Genomic DNA, 25631 nt, shown 5'->3' with positions numbered 1-25631 from the left:
TAAAAAGAACACAGTCATAGTCAAGATATTTCATCTGTAGAACAGCTGTTTTGACGAATTTCAAAAAAAATCATCGAATTTCACAATTTACATAAAGGAAAAAGTACTCTGAAAACAATTGTATATACACATATACAGTAGTCTGATCGTAGTTGCAAATATGTTGCCGTCAATCGTCATTATGTTATTCCCCTAAATTATTCTCGTTTGATAATGAGGCTTATAGTTCAATGAGCAAGGAAAGTTGTGTGAGTGTACCACACCAGATTTTTCATTTTATATTTATCCTTGGAATGAAAAATTTCCAAAAATCTTGTATATACGTCGACGCGCAATTTAAAAAGGAACATACCTGTCAAATTTCATAAAAATCTATCATCGCTTTTCGCCGTAAATGCGCAACATATAAACATATAGACAGTCAAACATTTAAACATCAAGAGAAATGACAAAACCGTCGACTTGAATCTTAGACCTCACTTCGCTCGGTCGAATATTCAAAAGCTAGACTGTAGTGTCGTCGAGAATAGTTTGAAACGCATTATCAACTTGCAGTTCGTCATGGATAGTGAAATAGATGGAAGGTTTCTACCTTATCTTCTACTTCAAAGAGTTTTCATCCATTCTCCATGATAAAGAACCAAGGTACCCTTTGCTCCATTACCTCTTCTGTGTAGCAGAAACAGAGGAAATAGTACAGCATTGAGACTGAGGAATAAAGTCATAGAAGAATTGAATAAAAACACACATATGCTGTCAACAGTTTTATTTGGTACACGACCACGGTTTCGTGACCACACCGGTCACATTTTCAAGTTTGGTGTGCTCACGAAACCATGGTCCTGTACCAAATAAAACTGTGTAGAATTTGACAACATATGTGTGTTTTTATTCAATTATCGAACGGTTCTACAATATTGACAATGACTCAGTCGAATTGTCATGAAAGAAGTAAAGGAGTTCAACTAAACTATCTCGGAAGCAGGATCAGTAATGATGGAAGAAGTAGTAGAGATGTACCTATCATGATCTATCAAGCAAAGAACGCTTTCAATCATGAAAAGAGGATATTGACTGCAAGATAATTGAGTCTAGAGGTGAGAAAACGGTTGCTCAAAACGTATAATTATATGAAGCATTGCAACCTATATGGAAGTGAAGCTTGGACTATCTAAGCAAAGATGGATTTTAGATTCCCAATTATCAGGCTTCTGATGCAATTTATAATTAGAATTTCAAGTGGAAAAGATTGAGAATGAGAATCTCTACAATTAATGTTCAGTAACATTTCCACCTAAAACTGAAAATAAGCTTGAAATTCGAGAAAATGTGATTATTGAATTGCAAACTGTTGGTTACTGTTGATTCTATCAAATCATCCACTATGAAGAGATAGCAGACCTCGTGTGTATCCAGCGTTATTGTCCTGTCAGCTGACTCAGATCTTTGAATGGTAGACTTGAGATGCGCGTGAACATTAGCGTCAGGTAATCAATTTTCATAATGGCAAGGAAAGTAGTGTGAGTGCGCCACACCAGATTTTTTATTTTTATACAAAGCTGAAATGGCGGCTAATTTAAAAAGCTGTGATACAACAATCTGAATTCCAAAACAACAGAAATCAAGTTATTTGGTAGTTATGCTATTCCATTTTTTCTAAATAATAGAAAATAGATATCCTATTTAAAATAAGTAGTTTTAATGAAAATAATTCTGAAATAACCTTTCAATATTATTTATACCGGTACGAGTAGGTCTAACCTATACTTGTAGGCTAACTGAAGCATGGATGGAGTCTAGGATGGTTAGTTATCAACTTTTAAAATGTAATTTCAGGTATTTTAATTTGTGTTTCTCATACGGTAATGTCTAAAAATTATTTAATTGTTTCAAAAATACATTTTAAATCAATTGTACGACTTGTGTACTCAAATATTTTTATAGAATAAAGATAAAAAAATGGCGACTAAGAATTGTTGTCTACTTTTGTAAAGTCACTGTCAAAAGTCAAAATAAAATATTCTGGCAAACGGACAACATTGCAAAGCGAGAGAGATAGCGCTATCTGTTTCGTTGTATGATAGAAAAGGACAGCAACAGTATTGTCAATTGTATACTGCCATTATAACGTGGACCTCACTATAGCGTCAGGTTATCAATTTTCATAACGGCAACGAAAGTTGTGTGAGTGCGCCACACCAGATTTTTGGACTAGCTAGAACTAATTGCTAGTTGCTAAATACTAGATTCTAGTTATTATTTGATCACCTCAATATAAAGTGGAAAATATTCCGTGGAAAGCGCTTGTCTCCAATTCTGTCACTGATAGTTGGAAGTTTGTGGGGTAGGTTGGCAACACTAGCTGGCAAGTGGGAGGGGTTGTGATTGGGTCAGTCGGCTGCTGAGAACTCAGTAGTGATGCGGCGCTTGCAAGGAGCGGTCGTGTTGCTGTGGAGCCTCCTCGTTCGTCTGTCGGGTGAGTCACACGTCACTGTGACCTCTTCACCCCGAATCATGACCTCCAAGCTCAAACTCTCCATAAATCATATCGCCTATATAAGATTCCAATTTCAATTGATTCTCCTCTGTTTTATCTTGTATTGATTGACTGAAATACCTTGTATTTAATATTGTGTACTGGATGAAAACTTTCCCGAGAAAGGAATAATGTTGGAAAAGAAATGGTGACTAAAAAACTAAAACTGTCCAAATCATGTCTCATGTATCTAATCCCAATTTCAATTCATTTTTCTCTGCTCTATATTGTGTTGATTTTTTAAGAATTGGCACATGATGACGTAAACTGAATGAAAAGTTCTCCAAGTAAGAAATAGTATTGAAAAAAAAAATGGTGACTAAAAAACTCAAACCATCCAAATCACGTCTTATACATAAAATTCAAATTTCAATTCATTTCTCTTTGTTTTATATTGTATAGATTGATTAAACCATTGGTACATGAGGTTGTAAAGTTGATTAAAATTTTTACGAGAAAGAGAAATAATGTTGGAAAAATGGTGACTTAATCACGAATGAGAATATTATCTCCACCAATCTTGACTTCCAATTTTAAACCTTCCAAATCTCACATCAAATTCCAATTTCAATCCATTTTCCTCTGTTTCATATTGTGTTGATTGATTGAATAATTGGGTACATGATGTGAACTAAATTGAACTTCTCCAAGTGAGAAAAAGGATTGAAAAAAATGGTGACTAAAAAACTCAAACTCTCCAAATCACGACTCATAATATATCAGATACAATTTCAATTGATTTTAATCTGTTCTATATTGTGTTGGTTGATTAAATATTTGGTATTTGATGTTGAAAACTGGATGAAATTTTTCTCAAGAAAGGAATAATATAGGAAAAATATTGGCTAAACAACGGAAGAGAATTATTATCCTCACCACTCTCGACCTCCAAACTTAAACTCTCAAAATCTTACAGTCTTATGAAGTAAATGAAAACTTCTCCAAGTGAGAAAAAGGATTGAAAAAAATGGTGACTGAAATACTCAAACCGTCCAAATAATGTCTCATATATCAGATCCAATTTCAATTGTTTTCCTCTGGTTTGAATCGTGTTGATTGATCAAATAGTTGGTATTTGATGTTGAAAACTGGATGAAAACTTCTACAATTCTACAAGGAAGGAATAATATGGGAAAAACGGTGACCAAACTACGGATGAGAATTATTATCTTTACCACTCTTGACCTCCAAACTCAAACTGTTCGAATCACGTGTCACATCACATTCCAATTTCAATTCATTTCTCTCTGGTTTATATTAAGTTGATTGATTTAATATTTGGCATTTGATGTTGAAAACTGGATGAAAAACTTTTTCTAGAAAGGAATAATGTTGGAAAAATGGTCGCTAAACCACGATTGAGAATATATATTTTCACCTCCAATTTCAAACTGTCCTAATGATGTCTCATACAACAAACTCCAATTTCACCTCTGTTTTATATTGTGTTAATTGGTTGAATAATTGGTATTTGATGTTAAAAAACTGAATAAAAACTTTTTATAGTGAGAAATTATATTGAAAAAATAAACATTGACTTAACCATGAGCGAGATTTGAATTTCAATTGATTTTCATGGGTTTTATATTGTGTTGATTCATTGAATAATTGGTATTCGATGATTTGGAACTGAATAAAAACTTCAACAAGTGAGAAAATATTTTGAAAAAAATAGAGACTGAACCACGAGTGAGAATTAGGGCCTGACCATATGATGCATTTTTCAAACGTTTTTCAGGCGTTTTAAATATGATCGTCAACATTCTTAACGGACAGGCATCCTAAGTAGGAGAAGAAAAAGAAGGTGGTGGAGAAAACTATATTTAGATTCAGGTTCAGACCTTAATAAGCGTTTTTGACTCATTTTAGAGCCATTAAAGCATTTCTCAGGCGTTTCAAATATCCAACGCTAACGTTCGAAACGGACAGGCACCTTAAGAAAAATGAAAAAAGAAGAAGTTAGAGAAAACTTTACTGAGAATTAGGTTCAGACCATATTAACAATACCTACTATTACTATTAAGTAATATATATTAAGAGTTTTTCGAGGCATTTCTAAAGTCGGTAGGGCAATAAGCTCTCCGTTTGGCTGATTGGGTTGGCACCTGTAAAAACGCTTAATATGATCCAGCCCTAATTCTCCAAGAATTTTTTCTCTTCCCTCTTCTTCTTCTCCTTCTTCTTCTTCTTCTTTGAGTGCCTATCTGTTTCGAACATATTGACTATGATAACTTTGTTAGTTGCGCTCCAGAACAATTGACTGGGATAATATTTCTTCATTGCATGAATGATATTTTGTTCATTCATGGGAGTTCTATAATCTATACTATAATAGAGTAAAGAACTGGCTTATACATGTACGGGATAGAAAAATTATGTTTGACGCATCATCACGTCTGAACTACTGGACTGATTAACTTGAAATTGAGCATATAAATTCTTAATTAACCAAGGATGGTTATAGGCCTATTTTCAATTCTTCAAAATTTCATTACGTCAATTTTTCAGTTTCTCATGTTTCAAAATAGACCTTTGCAGAGCACGGGTCTTCATTTCTTTCTTTGTTACTTTTTTCTTTCTCAAGACATTCTTTGTTTCCTTTCTCATGATACTTATTTGTTTCCTCATGGCATTATTCTGTTTCCTTTCTCATGACATCATGTTTCCTTTCTTGAGACCACTTTTTTCTACGTCTTCTTTTACCAGCCTACATTTCACATGCTTCTATCACCCTCAACCAGAAAAACTTTTACTCAGATCATTAAAATTTATACTTAAACTCAGATTGCTTGATTCTATGCCCTCAACCACTCCACGTTTCCTCTGAAGAGACTGAGCTTGGAAACAGATTCAATACTTGAATCTCTCGTTAAAATGTCGTTTGATTCTAGCTGCACATAATGATACTTGACCTAGTCAGGGCATTCCGATCCGATTTCCGTTCTTGATTCCATTAAGCAGACTTCATGAAAATTCTCTATGAGCTCTAGAGCTCAATTGAAATTTCCAATATGTCTTATCAATAACCTGAGTATATTCAGTGGAATATAAAATAATAGAGAGGAAGTTTTACTATGAGACTTGAGAATCTGTTTTTGATAGGTTAATATTCTTTTAGAAGTGGTACGTATCCTTTAGTATGGTCCACGTTGTAATGCCAGTGGAGAAAGATATCAGAACAGCGTTGCCTATTTTTAATATTGATAGGTTGATATTCTCAGAAGTAGTATGTATCCTATAGTAGGGTCCATGTTACAATGGACGTGGAGAATAGGACAACAGCTTTGCTGATTCTCTGCCTTGCCACTGCCAGAGGTCACTATAGGAGATCCTTGTCACTATAGGAGATAGCCGATACCGGTATATCTGGTGTAATATCAACTGTTCATACTTGTTTGAAATAATTAATTTTAAAGGGGATTATAGGTCAATGGTAGTGGAGGAAGATAGGAGAACAACGTTGCTGATTCTCTGCCTTTTCACTAATTCCTATAGCAGATAGCCGATACCGGTATATCTGGTGTAATATCAACTGTTTATTCTTGTTTAGAATATTCAATCATAATTTATCCGCTAAGAAAAATTGTTTTTCAATGATTAGCTGATGAATTTTCATAATTGAAATTGAATTATATTTTTACACTGTTGGAAAACGATTTGGCAACGTTGTGGAGCTGTAAAAGGATGGTGCTATCTGCTTTGTCGAATGATAGACTACCAGCATCACATAGCTTCACCAAAAAGAACTACTAGGATTATCGGCTTGTTGAGTTAACAGTGAAATTTGAAACATAAACATCTTATACCATGGAATATCATCTCATGCTATCTTCCCTCTCTGATATTGTATAGGAATTTGAAAAAGATAACTTGATAATAATATTAAAAACAAAGTCTATCGGACAGTTATTGGACAGTAATCGGACAGTGATCGGACAGCCTATCATGCTGCATGGAAGTGGAAGCTGACCAATAAGATAATGTCATGAAAATAAGGGTGTGAAAAGTGAAATTTGGTACATAAACACCCTATACCATGGGATATCTTCTTATGCAATCTTTTTTCTATGCTGTTATGTTGTATACAATATCCCCATTCTCTAGAGTCTAAACTAACCCTGTGCTCCAAAATGTCTGGAAATGCAACACAAAACTTCCTCCAGGTGGCAAATAAACTAGATTTATGGTGGAGTAATTGCGTTTGATCCAGTAGGAAATCTTCCGAAGACCTCGTAAAATAGTTTTGTGTTCGTATTCTGTGATGTAAGACCTCTATCTGTTCTTCATTTCTTCATAACCCACTATTACTAGACTATTCTCTATTGGATTTTCCTCAAATTTCACTTCAATCGCTGCACGTTTATCGCCGTCATAAAATTGTTTTATTACTGCAAAGAATGTTCTGGGAGCTGGGAGAATCACCAATGTTTGAATTCCATTTATTTATTAGGTTTCGATTGATTTTTCCATACGCAAGTTGTGGATTTCACTTACTAAACTCATGTTTTTTACTCGGAACTAAAACGCTGATTCTAGTCTAGTCTCATTTTTACGACTCCTAAGGGAAATATTCGAATTAGTCTTTTCAGTTGAATAGATCTACAAGTCTTGCATTCTATTCATAAAAGATCCCATGAAAACGAGTTATTCCATTAAAAGTTTGTCTTCGTGTATGTATAAACATGGAACTTACGAAGCTCAATTCAATTGTGAAGAATCATCATAGCTTGTCAAATAAATAATCTACAATAACTAGATGAGTATGTGTATGTGCGTCCATGTACACGATATCAGCTCATCTTCCAATTAACGGAATGACTTGAAATTTGGAACTTATGGTCCTTACAATGTAAGGATCCGACACGAACGATTCCGATCAAATGCAATTCAAGATGGAGGCTAAAATGGCGAAAATGTTGTCAAAAACAGTGTTTTTCGCGATTTTCTCAAAAATGGCTCCAACGATTTTGAACAAATTTGTACCTAAAAAAGTCATTGATAAGCTCTATCAACTGCAATAGGTCTCATATCTGTAAAAATTCCAGGAGCTCCGCCTCATCTATGCAAATTTTCATTTCAGATTCCAAATTATCAGGCTTTAGATAGAATCTAAACAAAAAAATGAAGTGGGAAAGATTGAGCATAAAAATCTCTACAATTAATGTTCAGTAACATTTTCACCTAAAATTGAAAATAAGCTCGAAATTCGAGAAAATGTGATTATTCGATTGCAAACTGTGTGTCTACAGCGTTATTGTCCTGTCACCAGCTGGCTCAAATCCTTGAATAGTAGACTTGAGATGCGCGTGAACACTAGCGTCAGGTGATCAATTTTCATAACGGCAAGGAAAGTTGTGTGAGTGCGCCAGATTTTTTCTTATGCACTTTCAATGTTACCTTGTTGAATTTATTTTATTTTACAAAGGTGACTTTCTAGAAGTATTTTAAGCCTAGGTGATGATGATGGGATGAATGATAATACAATGAAGCTAGAGTTATGAATGAATAAAAATTATAGGTTATGCTATCCACTTAAATCTTCGGAAAGGACGAAGGATTGAGTAAATTTCGTTGGCAAACAAACTATAACTGTATGATGGTTTGAAGGATACTAGTGGAAATTTGAAGTTGATAAATCAATCAAAAGTAATCTTAAGAAACTGAAGACTCGAGGCACTAGTCATCACATTTTACGTTCAGTAATCGTCGAACAATAAATGAATAAATCAGTGGATGAATAATATCAACTAATCATTCATATCAACTCAAATTATCGATAATCTTCCAGCTGACAGTATTTTCCATGCTTTTAAACGAATGATCATTCAATTGTGGAGCTGAAAGCTTTTCATTTCATCAATCTCATGTGAAATCAAATATATCCCAGTAATTCAAAACACTTGTCGACTCTGGACGTGGACAAGCAAAATTGAATAGATTTTAGCGCGCGATGAAGCCGAAGAAAATCGTATTATGTATTATTAAACGCTTTGTCATGCTTTCCGTAATCTGTTCTCTGCAGAATCGCATTGCGATCACGCTCCAATTAATGTATTATTTATTCCGATTACAGGCGATTGGTTCATCATGCTTTAATGTATTATGTATCCCGATTACAGGCGATTTATTGATCATTCAATCGGTGTGATTTCGTCGAACAATGCGTGAAGAATTCCGAGTCTGGAACATCGTACTGTTCGATACTCGATAATCGTAATCGATAGTCGATTCTCGAACATCGATTCAGTGATATATCGATCAACGTGTGGGACACTGAAATCAGTATTCAATTCCGCAGTATTAATTTATTGTTGATCGTCCACTGCAATATTAGAGAGAGTTATCGCGTTAATGAGATGAAAATTAATAATATAAACCATGAAGGGCTATTAGTGAGGCAGCTGTCCTACATTGCTTTATTGGAATTGACTTGTGTTGTATATTAAATATAGTCCCACATTGATTAACATTCAAATTCAATTGTTATAATATTATCAATATTATTCATTCGTGCACTTATCAGAGGATGAAATAGAATAAATAAGGGCTGATATCTATAATTGACCGAGCGAAGTGAGGTCTAAGATTTATGTAGACGGTTGTGCATTTCTCTTTATGTTTATATGTTTATATTTATGTTTTTATGTTCCGTATTTACAGCAAAACGCAGCAATAGTTTTTATGATATTTTGACATATATGTTCCTTTTTGAATTTCGCGTCGACGTATACATACGGTTATTGAAATTTTGCATTTTAAGAATAATACAAGAGGAAAAGGAGCCTCCTTCGAACGCCAATATCACCGTGAAAATCAGACTTTAGAGTTATTCATCATAAATCAGCTGTCTAGTGGACTATAAAGGTGCGTAGAGATGTACGCTCCTCGAACATGAGCAATTCACTTTTAATCAGCTGACTATATCTGTATTTTTACAGAAACGGTAAGATACAGATATAAAAAGCTTGGCATCAGCTGATTAAAAGTGAATTGCTCATGTTCGCGGCGCGTATATCTGTACGCACCTGATTTATACTACCCGTTCGAAAACATCGAACATCTTGGAAATGTATCTTTCCATCAACGTTAGTAGACAGTTGACTATAATACTACCCGTTCAGAAACATCGAATAGTTGGCAAGACAATTGGCCTGAAGTGTATAATAAAGACAATGATTTCATGACAATTGGCCCATATGAATAAAACCATTTGCTCTAGTTTACATCACCATTATTCATACAAAACAATAAATACAAAAGATAGCAGCTACCTGATATAAAGATAGGTAACACAAAATATGAAATAGGCATTTGAGAAGATGAGAGTGTAGACGATTATAAGAAGCTATTGATATTAATAAGAATATGCTGAAGATTATTACAGAAATGACATTTTTGACGCTATTATTTCAAAAATCTAAACTCAACTAACCTAAAACTCTATTCATGAATAGAAAACACAGCAGACGACGCAAACACAAGCGGTGTCCCCTACTTGCATATTTAGCGCTTCCGTGAGCTATAAAAACAAAGTAAGGCTACAAAAGCGAATCAGCTGATGAAAAATCTTCAAAATACGTGAGCATTTGCTCAAGAGTTCAGGAGCATAAGATAAGAGTATAAGGTAAAGCTTATTCATATAAAAATGAGCAAATGCTTTTGCTTCTACCTTTTGCTCATGAGCAAAACCTTATGCTCCATGCTCTTGCTCATGAGCATTAGCTCTGGTTCTATTCATATGGGCCATTGTCTCGCCAATTGGCATTGTATAAACTAGGCTTAACTTAATTCTGAAAACTCTAGAACGAAAATTAGAATTTGGGCTTCGATGTGCACGATATTGATATTTTTAGAATCTTTGTGCAAAATTTTAAGATCTTTATCATTCCCGTTTTTCCGGTATGCAATCCACAAGTTGACATGTTTTGATGCGAACAAACGAACAAACACAACCCTACTTTCTCTTATTATATAGATATTCTTGTATTTCGAATACTCTTTCTTTGAATAAATTGGAGTGTGCATTCAACAGTTGAAAATTTACCATCCGTTGAACTCCGAGATTAAGTAGTGTCTGGAATCTGAAAAGGTATCTCACCAAATTTGTCAACAAATTAATATGTGATACAATACGTGATTTGAGAATCGGCGACGTTGTTCTCCTATCTTTTTCCACCACCATTATAACGTGAACCTCACTTTAGAGGAAGTTGGTGTGTACAAAACGAAGACACACTGACTGCTTCAACAAATTCGTCAACAAAATATGTGATACAATACGTGATTAGAGAATCGGCGACATTGTTCTCCTATCTTTCTCCACCAACATTATAACATGGACCTCACTATAGATTAAGTCAGTATGTACAAAGCGGAGATACATTGCTTCAGCAATCAAGTATCCCACAAAATTTGTGGCGAATCATATGATTGCCGCCTGTGATGTTTTCAACCAGTAAAGTTTGTTTATCATTTGTAACAGTTTATTTCAATATTGTTATTCAACATTAAAACTAGTAGTTCTGTGAACAGTAGACCTCACGCAGTATTCTCATCCACAAGTACCTGATTGAAACTATAGACCTTATGGAAATACAGCAATAGACTGGCTTCTCCACACATCTGTGTAATCACTTGTCAGCTGATTTATGATGAATAATTCTATAGTCTGATTTTTACTCCAATATTGGCGTATAAAGGAGGCTCCTTTTTCCTTTTATATTATCCTTAAAATGCAAAATTTGCAAAAACCTTGTATGTAGGTCGTCGCGCAATTGAAAAAGGAACATACCTGTCAAATTTCATGAAAATCTATTAGCGCGTTTCGCCGTGAATGCGCAACATATAAACATTTAAACATTAAGAGAAATGCCAAACCGTCGACTTGAATCTTTGACCTCACTTCGCTCGGTCAATTATTTCATCATTCATCTAGTTTCATTTAATCAATTTCAACATAGGAAATCAAGAAATTAAATTCCTATAAATTTGTCAACAAAATCTATATAATAACAGAGAGTAGGGTTGTATTTGTTCGTGTGTTCGTTTGTTCGTTTGTTCGCATCAAAACATGTCAACTTGTGGATTGCATACCGGAGAAACGGGAATGATTTAGATCTCCAAGTTTTGAACATAGATTCTAAAAATATCAATCTCGTGCACCTGGAAGCCCAAATTTCAATTTTCCTTCTAGATTTTTCAGAATTAATGTTCAAACTCATCTGTGCTACCATAGGCTACATGAAGTTCCATAACCCAAAGTGTGTCTTTTTATGAGCAGGTTATAAGACTATACCATTTACGAACGTCTATGTAGCGCAGCGGTAAAACGCTTGCTTAAGGAGCGATGGTTCCTCGGTACGAATCCCCGATGCTTCCCATTTTTTTTGTTCCTTATTTTTCCCCTCGAAACGTATTATTATCAATTATTTTTTGAAAGAATTTGTTTTCATTACTATTGAACTTGGATTTTATCAAATAATTATTTTTAATGTAAAATTTTGCCACCAGTACAAATGAATTGGACATAGTCTTCATGCTGTAGGCCTATAATTGAATTTCATAAGAAAAACATGAATAGATCACAATAAAATAAGTAATAATTTATATACTTCAGTTATAATGTAATATCAGACACGAATTCCCAGTGAAACGAGTATTGTAGGTATTTTGTTTGGAATTGGGAAAACAAAAGGCTGCCTGATTCAAATTGAGGAGGATCCTAATCGAACTAAAATTTATTGATGTATTGGAAAAATCAATATGATTCTGTGAGGTTTCCAAGTATTAGGTATTCTTCAGTTTTCTATACTATAATAAAGGAAAGAACTGGCTTATACACGTAAGAAATAGGGAATTATGTTTGACGCATCATCACGTCTAAAATATACTCAACTGATTAATTTGAAATTTTGCATATAGATTCTTCATTAACCGAGGATGGTTATAGGCCTATTTTCAAATTTCTATTTCTCATTACGTCAAGTTTCCATTTTGCAGTTTTAAAATAGACCCTTGCGAAGCACGGGTTACCTACTAGTATGTAATACAATACGTGATTAGACAATCGGCGACGCTGTTTTCCTATCTTTTTCCACCACCATTATAACGTAAACCTCACTTCAGAGAAAGTTGGTGTGTACAAAGTGAGGATACACTGCTTCAACAGCCAATAACAACAAAGATCCATGATTGAGGTTGTAGAGAGGTAGAAAGGAGCCTCTTCCATTTCAAGGTGAACCGCCATTCACTTTCAGAAGCATGTTAGGCACCGTAACAGCTTTTGCACGGATTGGGGGTCTCATGAGACTTTGAAACTGTTAGGGGGTTAGGGTACTGTTAGGGTTAGGGGTGGGGTTGGACATGCCAAACCTCCCTCTCAGACACCACAACCTCATTTTGAAAGGGATTCCATCGGCAAATTTCATTGAATTTGGAAAGTTGGCGATTGTGTTGTCCGTCCAGGTTATGTGATGCTGGGATCAACGTCAACAATTCTCCCACCAGTAAACCGCAGAGGCCTTTGCGATATTCACACTATGCTCAAAATGTGTGAAAGTTTATGTTTTGATAAGCTACAATGGACCTGTCGACTTATAGATGATGTGCATCTATACCTTTTGTTGTAGGAGAATTTAACATGTATGTGAAGTTCATATTTAGAATGCTATCAATAGAGGATTTTAATTGTGATAGGTGCTCTCAGTTTTTGGTTTTAATTTTTATACAGGTGCGTACAGACTTTATTGACAAAGGAAGAGAAATTCAAAAGTGAAATAACTAGATGGTTTAAAATGAAAACTAGGTGACACTCGACAAGACTGAAGCGGCGGATGGTATCGTTTTACAATATTGATTCTTTTTTGATTCATACAATAAGTACATAGTCGAAATGATAGGGAGAGAAAAAATAATGCAAGCTTGTGCTATTCCTCTCCCAATAAGTAAATCATCGAAATGATAGGAAGAGAAAAAATAAGATTACCTTGTGCTATCCCTCTCCCAAATTGAGATAAGGTTACACATAGTCCGAAATAGGTCAAGTCTTTTAGTTGTTCACCTCACAAAATTTTCAGTCCTTAATTATTTTCACAGAGTAGATTTTTGAATTTAGATGCTTCAAAACCGAATTTCAATATCCTAGTTATTTCCATTCCTCCTGATGAATTAATTGTCAACTCAATGCCTTCTCAATTGAGTTGCAGAAATTATTCAACATTTTCCTCAGCCTGAAACTTATGATTTGTTATTGAATGCTTGATAAAATTTGAATCTTTTTTCATGTTCTTATTCATCTGTAATCGAAAAGAACAACAATCAATTATGTATTATCGACAAATATATATTATCAAGTATATATTATGATTATATACAAATGAAAAATAAAAATCTAAGTACCCATTTTTGAAATTATCATTATTATTATTATTATTATTATAAATCGTACACTTACGACATGTTTCGGCCATGATGCCATTATCAATAATATTTATTAATTTTTCCATTACTTCGGCATCATGGCCGAAACTACTTGTCGTAAGTAAACAATTTAAAAAAAGGGAAGACCTACTTGGATTTATATTATTTGAGCTTTAATATAATAAGATTCTATCCAAGAGTAACCCTAACGGATGAATACAATTATTATAATAATTAAACTTATAATTTCATACTGATTACTCACTTATTGTCTCACTTATCATGTGATAAAAGTATAAATTACTAGCCGTCAGGCTCGCTTCGCTCGCCATATCCGTCTAGCAAGGGGGCTCCGCCCCCTGGACACCCGACTGGATCGTCCAAGAATGAGATCAGCAGGCTCGCTTCGCTCGCCTGCATTTTTCATTTGTAGGACGATCATATGTTAGGACGATCCAGTCGGGGGCCCAGATTAAACGTCTGGCTAAACGGATATGGCGAGCGAAGCGAGCCTGACGGCTAGTAATATAATATTCCCAGGAATAGCTGTGATTGAAGTAGCATTGCCCAATCAATTTTTCCGCGATAAATGCATTTCAATCTTCAATTGGGTGCCAACCTAACAAAGTCAACTCAACTTAATGCCAACCTGACAAAATTATTAATTTAGTTACCAGCTAACAACTGTTTCGAAGAGGTACTCTCTCTAGATTATAGTTCTATATTAACATATGGTATGGACATTTTTCATTTATACTTGAGAGAATAAGAAGAATATACATGCTAGAAGACGAACTTTAAACCCTTAAAAACCACCCTTAGAGTTCAAATATTGCCAAAAGATTTCTTAGTGCGCCTCTAAAGGGCCAACTGAACATACCTACCAAATTTGAACGTTTTTGGTCCGGTGGATTTTTAGTTCTGCGAGTGAGTGAGTGAGTGAGTCAGTCAGTCAGTCAGTGAGTGAGTGCCATTTCGCTTTTATATATATAGATCATGCATTTGATTCCGAATAGTACTCAGCGTTCAAATGTATCATTAAACAATCAGTGATTATTATCAATACGTTACTGAATTACTCAATTTGCCTCTTAATTGACACATAATTACGGGATCTCTGATTTTCCCGAAATTTGAGTGTCATTAAATGTTGTACCAGCCTCATCCAGCAAACTCAATTTAATCACTCTCCATGAAATCGCTCTCAATAGAATGTATCTCTCCATGAAATCTCTCTCTCTCTCTCTCTAGGTCAAAAATGAAGGCAGACATTCTATTCTATTCTCTCTCTCTAGATCAAAAATGAAGGCAGTCATTCTATTCTCTCTCTCTCTCTTTCTCTCTAGGTCAAAAATAAAGGCAGTCATTCTATTCTATTTCCTATTATTTCTATAATATCTATTTTCTCTCTCCCTCTCTCTCTCCATGAAAATGCTCTCTATCAATTTGCTCTTCATCAAATCTCTCTTCATAGAATCTCTTCCCATGAAACTCTGACCATGAAATCGCTTTTCATTAATTCTCTCTTCATGAATTCGCACATAATTCAATCAATAATGAGGCGCGCGAAATCAGAGTTCGACGAATTCTAGATCAGTCGACTCCGAACTGAATCTTACTGAAAATTGGACAAATTACATAATTAATTTGACATGATTGGTTGATAGATTGTTGGCTGACACAAGGATCAAGCGAGCTCGAATAGTTTCTGTTTGTAATTAGTGAATCGAATTGGAGAAGTTGGCGACTGGCTTTCCAATTTGCCGTCTAATCATTGGACTCAGAGTCAACTCTGTACGGATTGGCAATTAGCGTTTGTCTCGATATTTGTGTCGTTTAATTGCTTAGCTTGTAGACCTAGTGTTTACCAGCCACGAAATCGATTTACTGAGACGTAGGCCAAGGATACAGCTTGCATTCTATTGTCACGCAGTGTAGCTAGGTTCCAGGTATGCAAGATGAGAGACATTGCATTTCCCTGCAATAGATTACCTTGCATCAACTCTCATAGTCAACCGTAAGAGAATAGTCCGATGGGAATTGGATAGATGAGTCGCCCCTCGTCATCACCCCTTTCCTCAATAGACGTTGCCGATTCCTCAGATGTATAATGAAATTATTTATTCTCATTTATAATCAGCTGTGGACAACGTAGAACAACTCTTATTTGGCAACGTTGCACTCGATGGTAATTGGAATAGATTATTCCTCGTCACCCCCAACACCAATAGACGTTGCCAATTCGTCCGATGTATAATGAAAATATTCATTCTCACTTATAATCAGCTGTGAACAACGTTGAACTGAACAACTTTTATTAGGCAATGTTGTACTCGATGGAAATTGGAATAGATGATTCCTTGTCACTCACCGCAACAATAGACGTTGCCAATTCGTCGGATGTATTATGAAAGTATCTATTATCATTTATAATCAGCTGTGGACAAAGTTGAACAACTCTTATTTGGCAACGTTGCACTCGATGGTAATTGAAATAGATGATACCTTGTCACTCACCGCAACATTAGACGTTGCCAATTCGTCAGATTTATAATGAAATTATTTATTCTCACTTATAATCAGCTGTGGACAACGTTGAACAACTCTTATTTGGCAACGTTGCACTCGATGGTAATTGAAATAGATGATACCTTGTCACTCACCGCAACATTAGACGTTGCCAATTCGTCAGATGTATAATGAAATTATTTATTCTCACTTATAATCAGCTGTGGACAACGTTGAACAACTCTTATTTGGCAACGTTGCACTCGATGGGAATTGGGATAGATGAATCCTCGTCACCCCCCGCCCCAATATACTCTGCCAATTCGTCCGATGTATTATGAAAGTATTTATTCTCATTCATAATCAGCTGTGGACAACGTTGAACAACTCTTATTCGGCAACGTTGGACTCGTCTGTTCCAATTTCCATCGGACTATTCTTGTGCGGTTGACTATGTAGATTACGAACAGAACGGTCAGGCATCAGATCGATTCATTTATTTAGATTTCCTGGTGGCTAAACCAGCATCAATAGCCTACTTGAATACCTTGGAAGCATGCCTCTAATTTCCAGGTCAAAAGTAACTAAGCTATTTTTATTCGTTCCATCTATGAATTTTCTATTGTTTGAATTGAATTTTGTGATTATAAATGTGTTGTGTATATATGCTGCCATAAGCTAAATAAATAATTCATGTCGATATATTCGACCTATACTCTGTAAAAAATATTTTTGACTTGGGCTTTGTAATAGAGCGGTAGGGATACAAAAGCTGCGATGTTACCGTTTTGAACCAGCCAGCGTTCTCGAATTTCTTGTGAGTATTCAAGCGTTCATGTTAAACTTGGGAAGTTTCCTCTCTTCAAGCACCGACTCGACTGATTCTAATCGACAAATTGGCAACTGCTCTTCCACCTATAACTGTATCCATCACATTAATTGGCTGATCTACCTCCATTTCTCTGAGTCGTATATTCCTCCAAGTCAGAAGTAATTTTGTACGGAGTTTAATAAATTAATCACAGTTTTGTTTGGCGAAGATAAAGGCTGCATGAGGATGAGGAAATTATTCAAAAAGAGGAAGAAAGAGGAGAAACAAATTATTTAAAAGCTTCTGAGAGACTCAAATTTTGGAAGAAACGAAAATTCAGAAGATGGCATTCGAATGAAGAGGATTATTTATTTATCTATTCGTGGACAGTATCACAAATCATATAAATATGATTAGGAAGGAACAACAGGCTTGGCCCAAATCTATTCCATTCACAAATTTGATAAATTAATAAAATGTCCAAAAAATAGTAATGGTACACAAGCTTTCCAAGGTGCAATTCTTGCAAACGACAAAATAGGGTACCACATCGGTAGTAGAAACATCAAGTGCTCAATTTATATTAATATTTATTTATATGTTGATACCAGAAAACCGAGCACTTCAGGCTCCTCTAGAGGCTCATAATATCATCCATTACAATTTCTCTGAAATTCTCCTCCAATGGCCCTATATTTCATTCTCTGTAAAGAATGGTTTCCTCATCTTTTGTCTCTCTTGGATCAAGGATGGTCTTACCATGCTATAGTCTTCTATCTCGCTTCTCGCATCCCTTCCTATGGTATGTAATGCAGTGAATTCCGGGGCCATATTTTTCGACCATTCAGTCTACGTGACCCACCATACTAGATATTCCATCGTTTTAATCCTTTCCGCACTGAAATATACTGAGTATTTCATGCCAAATTCCTAATTTCTTCTCTCAGTATGCTCTATTGCTCTGTGGGATACCATGGACCACAAATTTCGTAATATTCCTAACAGACTGAGTTTCTATAAAATTTACTCTATAGTGAGGTTCACGTTATAATGTTAGTGGAGAAAGATAGGATAACAGCGGTGCCGATCCTCCGTCTTGTCAATGCCTCCAATAGAGGATAGCTGAAAGCAGTATATCTAATGTAATATTTACAAGCCTCAACCTTGTATAAATGAAGATTAAGAAGGAAATATTTAATGTACATTCTTGTTTAGAATAATCAATTATGCTTTATTCATCGAGAAACTATACTCTTCAATGAGCAAGTAATAAATCTTCATCAATGAAATATAATATTTTGTTGATTAATTATGCATAGACATTGTTAAGAAACGATCTAGCATCATTGCGGAACTAGAAAAGGATAGCGCTCTCTGCTTTGTCGAATGATTGACAAGGATAGCAACACCAATGTTAATCATATACTGCCATTATAACGTGGACCTCACTAGAGTTCAACCTAAATTTTCTCATTGTCTAAAATGTTGAAACTTCATCATAATAAATTTTCTCTGCTATACTCAGAGAAAGGAGTCTGTTCCTCTGTAACTCCCATATCTATAACTCTCATCTCTCATTATCATCCGTCTCATCACTCAAGCACAAGCCTAGAGCACATGTAGGCATCACCCTCGGCAAAAAATACAATTTTTATAAATTTAACGTGTTTTAAAAATAGTGTCATGATAAATCATCAACTTCTTTTATAATTTTTCCAACTAATTTATTATATCAGCTCCATGAAGAAGTATATGAAAGTATTATCTAATAAATCTATTCCTTACCTTCTTCTCTATATTTATCTTCTCCTTCTGTTCTCCAGGAAAATGTTCTCTTTATCGATTTATCACACGAGAATGTGATTTAATAGAAAAGCTTGAGATGTCGCATCCAATTTGATCTCTCCCTCTTCTTCCAATTCATCTTCTATTTTGGTTTTCTTTCTGAAATTTTTCTCTTGATCGATTTCTTGCACACAAAAAATGTAAAAAATACTCAAAAACGATTATGAAAGACAGGTTAGTTTATCAAACCATAGAGAAAACGACACTAAGGCCCGATTGCACAACATCCGGTTAAATTTTAACCGTGAATTAATTTCACAAGAACCAATCAGAGAAGGCGTTTTTGAAAAGACGGCTTCTCTGATTGGTTCTCGTGAAATTGATCACGGTTAAAATTCAACCGGCTTTTGTGCAATCGGCACTAAGAATACTAATATATAATCTCTGATCCAACCTATCATTCCCTCAGAATAAGAATAGAAAAAAATTTTCATTGAAATTTTAATCTTGATTAATTCCACTTGAGCCAATCACAGAAGGCGTTTTTGAAAAGACGGCTTCTCTGATTGGTTCTTGTGAAATTAATCACTGTTAAAATTCAACCGGCTTTTGTGCAACCGGGCCTGAAAATACTAATATATAATCTCTGATCCAACCTGTCATTCCCTCAGAAAAACATCGTCCACGGAATTCTTTCTCAGCACACAGAGATGAAATGACAGCTCTGTTGTCAGATGGAACACGAATAATAAGCCTGGTCAGGAATAATCCAATTAGTCTAGACAACATTTCCAAGCTGCTGCCGGCTCAAAGCTTGTTTTGAAGCTAATTTTTGCAGCTTTGCATCCCGGCTCAAGCAAACGTTTCACTTCTGTCAAGATATCCATGCTCTCCTTTTCAAAACGAGATTAGCACAATGCATATTATGAGCAGGTTAATAATAATAATAATAATAATAATAATAATAATAATAATAATAATAATAATAATAATAATAATAATAATAATAATAATAATAATAATAATAATAATAATAATAATAATAATAATAATAATAATAATAATAATAATAATAATAATAATAATAATAATAATAATAATAATAATAATAATAATAATAATAATAATAATAATAATAATAATAATAATAATAATAATAATAATAATAATAATAATAATAATAATAATAATAATAATAAAGTTTATTCCTTTAAGTATACAGAATATACAATTGGAAACGTCAGCCATAAATTAAATTAAGATCTAAACAAATAATCACGTCAATTCCTCAAATTCTATGTACTATAATACAATAATATTACTTTAAAGTATAATGTCAATAGGAAATATAAACATATGTTCAGAAATAATTGTTAAATATCCCTTCATCCATATTAAAATACTCAGCTAGTGAATAAAGAGGATTTTCCGTTAAAAGCATTTTTAATCTATTTTTAAAGGCATTTATTGTCATAGCTCTCACACTGATGGGTAGCTTGTTGAATATTTTTAAAGAAACCAACTTTGAACTTCTCTGAACTCTATTAAGTCTGGTATAGGGCACATCAATGTGTTGCCTATTTCTTGTATAATGGTGGTGAATATTTTCCCTACATATAAACTCATTCATATTTTTCTTTACATTCACGGCCAACATGAGAACAAACAAGCTATAAACAGTCATTATCCCTTGATTGATGAACAATGGCTTGCAGTGCTCCAAGTAGTCAGCATTGGAAATAGTTCTTATTGCCTTCTTTTGAAGCAGTAGAATTTTATGAGTATCAGGAGAACACCCCCATAGAGAGAGACCATACGAAAAAGTACTTTGAAAGAAAGCAAAGTATGTCATCCTAAGGTAATCTTTAGGAACACATTCCTTCAATCTTCGTAGGAGATACAAAACTCGGTTCAGCTTAGAACATACATAATCAATATGAGGGCCCCATGTTAGTCTTTGGTCGAGGTGTATACCAAGAATCTTCACACTCTTCACATTCCTCTCATCCACTTGTCTCAAACCTAAGATCATTTCTTGTGTCTTTCCACTATTGAGAAGCAAGTTATTTGCCCTGAACCATAGGCTCACTTGTTCTTGACAAGTAGACATCTTTTCTTTCAGAGTTGCAATGTCAGAATCGGTCGAGAGCATGGAGGTGTCATCTGCATAGCAAACTATTCTTGAATCAGTGCTGAAACCTGCATCATTCATCATAACAAGAAATAGCAATGGTCCTAATATTGAACCTTGTGGTACTCCCTGAGGTACATGGCAAGGCTTGGAAAATTCTTTATTGACATTGACAGTTTGTTTACGCTCACTCAAATACGACTTTATGAGCTTGAGGGACTTTCCATGCACGCCTAGATGATGCAATTTTTTCAGCAAAATGTCATGGCTTACAACATCGTATGCTTTACTTAAGTCATAAAGCACTAGGCCTGCATAACGTTTAGAATTGAAGCAGTCCATAATATCTTCGACAATGGAGCTAACCGCGTCAATAGTTGATCTGCCAGCCCTATAACCAAACTGGGTATCTGAGAGTAGGCCATTACTCTCCAAATATTCATATAGTTGAGTCCCAATTATGTATTCAAAAATTTTGCTAAAAATTGGAGGGATAGATATTGGTCTAAAATTCTCAGGTTGATCCTTGCAACCTTTTTTATAGATGGGCACAGTTCTAGAATGTTTGAGAACTGCCGGAAAGACTGACTCATTCATACAAGCATTAAAACATGATGTTAAGGGGTCCGCAATTGAATGAATAACTTTTTTAATCAATGAGCTAGATATATTATAGATATCATTACTAGTTGTAGATTTCATTTTCGAAACAATGGCAAGAACCTGCTCAACTGATACCTCTCTTAACTCAAATCTTGAATCAGATCTAGGGGAAAACTCCAAAAAGTTGGTTGCTGATATTTCTGATGCGGTAATACTAATGTTAATCTTCTCTATTGCTTCTAAAAAATATTTATTGAACGCATCTGGAGAGACTGATGTTTTCCATTGTTGATATGGATTTGAACTTTTTCTAATGATTTTCCAAGCAGCTGAGCATTTATTGCTTGCCGACTCAATAAACCTAACATTGGTATTCAGTTTAGATGCTTTCAATTCAGATCTATAGATTCTCCTTAAATTCCGATAATTAAATTTTTCATTTTCCGACCCAAAATTCTTGTATTTATTGTAAGCGATGAGTAACGCATTCCTCAGACCACTTAAAGCAGGCGATAGTTTCATCTTACTAATTTTGTCATTGTTGGGCTTCCGACTTTTCAAAGGAAAAGAACACTTGAAAAACTCATAAAATGTATTGAAAAAGGTTTGAAAATTGTCTTCAGCTGATTTGTGAATGAGAATACTAGACCAATCCCTACCATAGAGTTGAGAACGCAGATGATTGGTTCCCTCTGTAGTTATTGCTCTAAAACTGTAGGACTTACCGGCTTTCAAGCTATTACATGCATTATCCACACTTAAGTTCAAGAAGTTGGACTTTATATTGAAGCATACAGCATCATGGTCTCCTAGCATGACAGGCTCAACAGCCACCTCAAACAAATCAGGATGCAAGTCAGTTGCTACATTATCTAAACAAGAATTCATTCTTGTTGGCTCGAAGTTACTTAAATACAGGTTATAAGATTTGAGAAAATTCACCAACTCAGTTCTTCTAGAATCAACAGACAATATGTTTACATTATAATCACCTCCTATTATGAAGTGATGATCATGCACATATTTAGTTAATGATAAAATTAGTCTATCTAATGCATTAAAAAAGAGAGCTAGATCACCTTTTGGTGATCTATATAGCGCTATGACAATTATTTTCAAATTTTTATTCCTAACAGCAACAAACTCATGGTTGATTTCATCTGTATATGTAGATACATCGATTTCTTTGAAATTATTTACACATCTGTCAGCAATAAAAATAGCTACACCACCATTTTTAGAATTCACTCGGCAGAAGGCAGAGGTCATTACAAAACCATCTATTTTGACTAGACTTAAAAGATCTTTTTTCAACCAATGCTCTGTCAAGCAAAGAATATCATGTCTATTTGTACTATTTATCACATTGATTTCTTGTACTTTATTGCTTAAGCTCTGTACATTGCAAAAGAATACTGAGAGTGCAGAACAGTGATCTCCATTAATATAGAACGGTTGATGAAAGTTACTGATTTGTGTGCTTCTGTTTATAGAGTTCGGTTGAGCATGGAAATTACCTCTAAAAAACTACTCTCTTCTCTGTGCCGGGAAAGTATTGGTGATTGAGGACATGAATTTTGTAAAATGGGAGAAAAACATGTGGGATGTTGAACGTTGTTATTTTCTACATTAACTAAGGAAAAACTGTTATTACTAAATGGTGAAGTATGATATTGTCTGTTGTTGAATTGTGAGGTATCATGCAGATTGTCATCAGAATTTATTGCATCCAGGGCAATTCCATTCTCGTCCAGTTGGTGAAGTGTCTCGTCTGCGTTTGTGAGATGTCGCACGTTTGAAGCTGCTCCTCCGTGCCAAGTCGTATGAGACTGACCAATCAACGGCGCCGGTGATGAAGTCAATGAATTGTCGTCAATGGTTATCGCATCAACATCGTCATTAATCTCCATTCGTTTAGAAGGAACGTATTTTTCAGCAGTCGTTCTTCTGGTCATGCAATTAGCAATAATTCCACTATCGCTAGTCACAAGGTCACATAAAATCTTTCCCATGAAACGCTTACCATTCTTCGAGTAATGTAAGCCCTTTTTTGTGAAATGGTGTCTCTGCATGTCCCTATTGACCTCTGTATAAATCACTTTTGATGCCCCACAGTAAGACGATATTCTACCCGAGATACATATGTTTGCAAAATGTATGTCATCGTTGAATTGAGGTCTATCGTATCTGCTGGGTATCGCACTGACAATTATGTTAGTGTTGAAGCTCGAGGACAAAATCTTATCCATTGCTTGATGGATAGTTAGATGACCTGGCTCATTGTTTCCAAAATCATTGGATCCAGCCATCACCAACACATAATCAGATTTAGTCAAATCCTTTATAAACTGAGTTCCATTTGCAATGACATGTTTGAGTTTTGCTCCCGGCAAAGTATAGACAAAAACGTCGAAGTAGTCAGACAGGCAACCAAGGTATTTGAACACATCTCTACCTTGACTATCAGCCAGTATCACGATCTTATTCTTTGCTGAATCCGTAGATGATGAAGATGTTGATTTAGTGACACACCTACTTGATTTCCTCTTGTCAGCAGGTGTATTGCTCGCTCCTCTATGCACCTGGGCTCTTACTTTGATTGTATGCTTATGTCTCCCTGCCATTTTCAAAGGAAGTGACTCAGTCTCCTCAGCATCAAGGGCCGAAAAACCATTCGACGTCTCTATCGCACTGCCACCAGAAAAACGAGGAGATTTACAGGTCGACCTTGGGGTTGTAAAATCCACTGGGGAAGCTCTGCATTTCTTCAATAATTTAATTTCGGTTTCCAATTTTAGAATGTTATCCGCTGTCTGCTGTGCATCATTTTGTAAAAGATTAATAATTGCATCCCTTGAACTGAGCTCAATCCTTAATTCATTAGCAGAAGTCTTCAATTCTTTGAGCTTTACTCTCAACTGCTCTATCTCCGCATCAGCCTTCTCCTCATTACACAGCGAATCGTTCAACTCATTCAATCTGCCCCTCTTCTCTTGTGCGAGTAATTTTCCTAGAGAATCATTTTCAGCTGCAATGCTCACCAAACCAGCCTTCAAATCTTCATTTACCTTGATTGCGGCATCATATTTATTCAGCAGTGAGATAACTTCTGGGATCATATCTATTACAGCTTCTTTTGAAAATTTATTAGCGATTGATTCCAATACTGCATGTATATTCACCGCAATCTCAATCACTCCACTATCAATCAACCCCTCTCTAAGGTCCATTGAATTGCGCTCCATCTGTGATCTCCTGGTATTACGCACAAGTCGTGTTATCATTTCACCACAACAGAAAGAGCAGTCTGTATTGAATAATTTCTTCAATCTGTATAATATGGTATGGGAACTAAAGTGAAGGAAATTTGACGCTTAGAGAGCCAACAAAGCAGGAAAAAAGCGGAAGCTCCTGAAAAGAAAGGATCAAGGAATATGGAAGAAAATAAATTAGAGGTTTGATATAGTTACAGTTCTTAGGCACGATTCCGTAAATCATAATAATGCATCGGATTTGTTCATGACAATGCTTTTGTTTATTTGATAATGAATTGATTCTCAGAAGCCACTTGATAACGACCGAAGATAACACACTTCGGTGTTCAGTTCGATTGAATTTGCAGAGATGGTTAAGCTCAGTTGATACACAAGATAGAGATGTGAAATGTTGCCGAAAGACCCGTGTCTCATCGATCTTCTCTGTATCATAAGCTAGCAACGACTCACAAGATGAAGCAACAAAACGAAACTAATCTTAGCAACTCAGGTACCAATACTATAAATATTATATGCTCTTCAATGTTTAAGCATTCAGTTTACTAGACATTGAAACTTGTGAAT

At 35.1% G+C, this 25631-nt stretch overlaps 1 protein-coding gene across 1 annotated transcript in view; it reads left to right on the top strand.

Annotated features, from left to right (window-relative positions):
• The first annotated feature begins 2429 nt into the window (after positions 1-2429).
• Positions 2430-25631, top strand: part of LOC111051520 (neuronal acetylcholine receptor subunit alpha-7-like) — a 271196-nt gene continuing 247994 nt past the window's right edge. The window contains exon 1 of the mRNA XM_039426189.1: positions 2430-2476. The gene's annotated coding sequence lies outside the window, so the exon portion shown is untranslated. The remainder of the gene's footprint in view (positions 2477-25631) is intronic.

Source organism: Nilaparvata lugens, chromosome 4, assembly GCF_014356525.2.
Source record: "Nilaparvata lugens isolate BPH chromosome 4, ASM1435652v1, whole genome shotgun sequence".
Classification (NCBI taxonomy): Eukaryota; Metazoa; Arthropoda; class Insecta; order Hemiptera; family Delphacidae; genus Nilaparvata; species Nilaparvata lugens.
The sequence above is the reverse complement of the archived record's forward strand: the minus strand, read 5'-3'. Positions and strand labels throughout refer to the sequence as shown.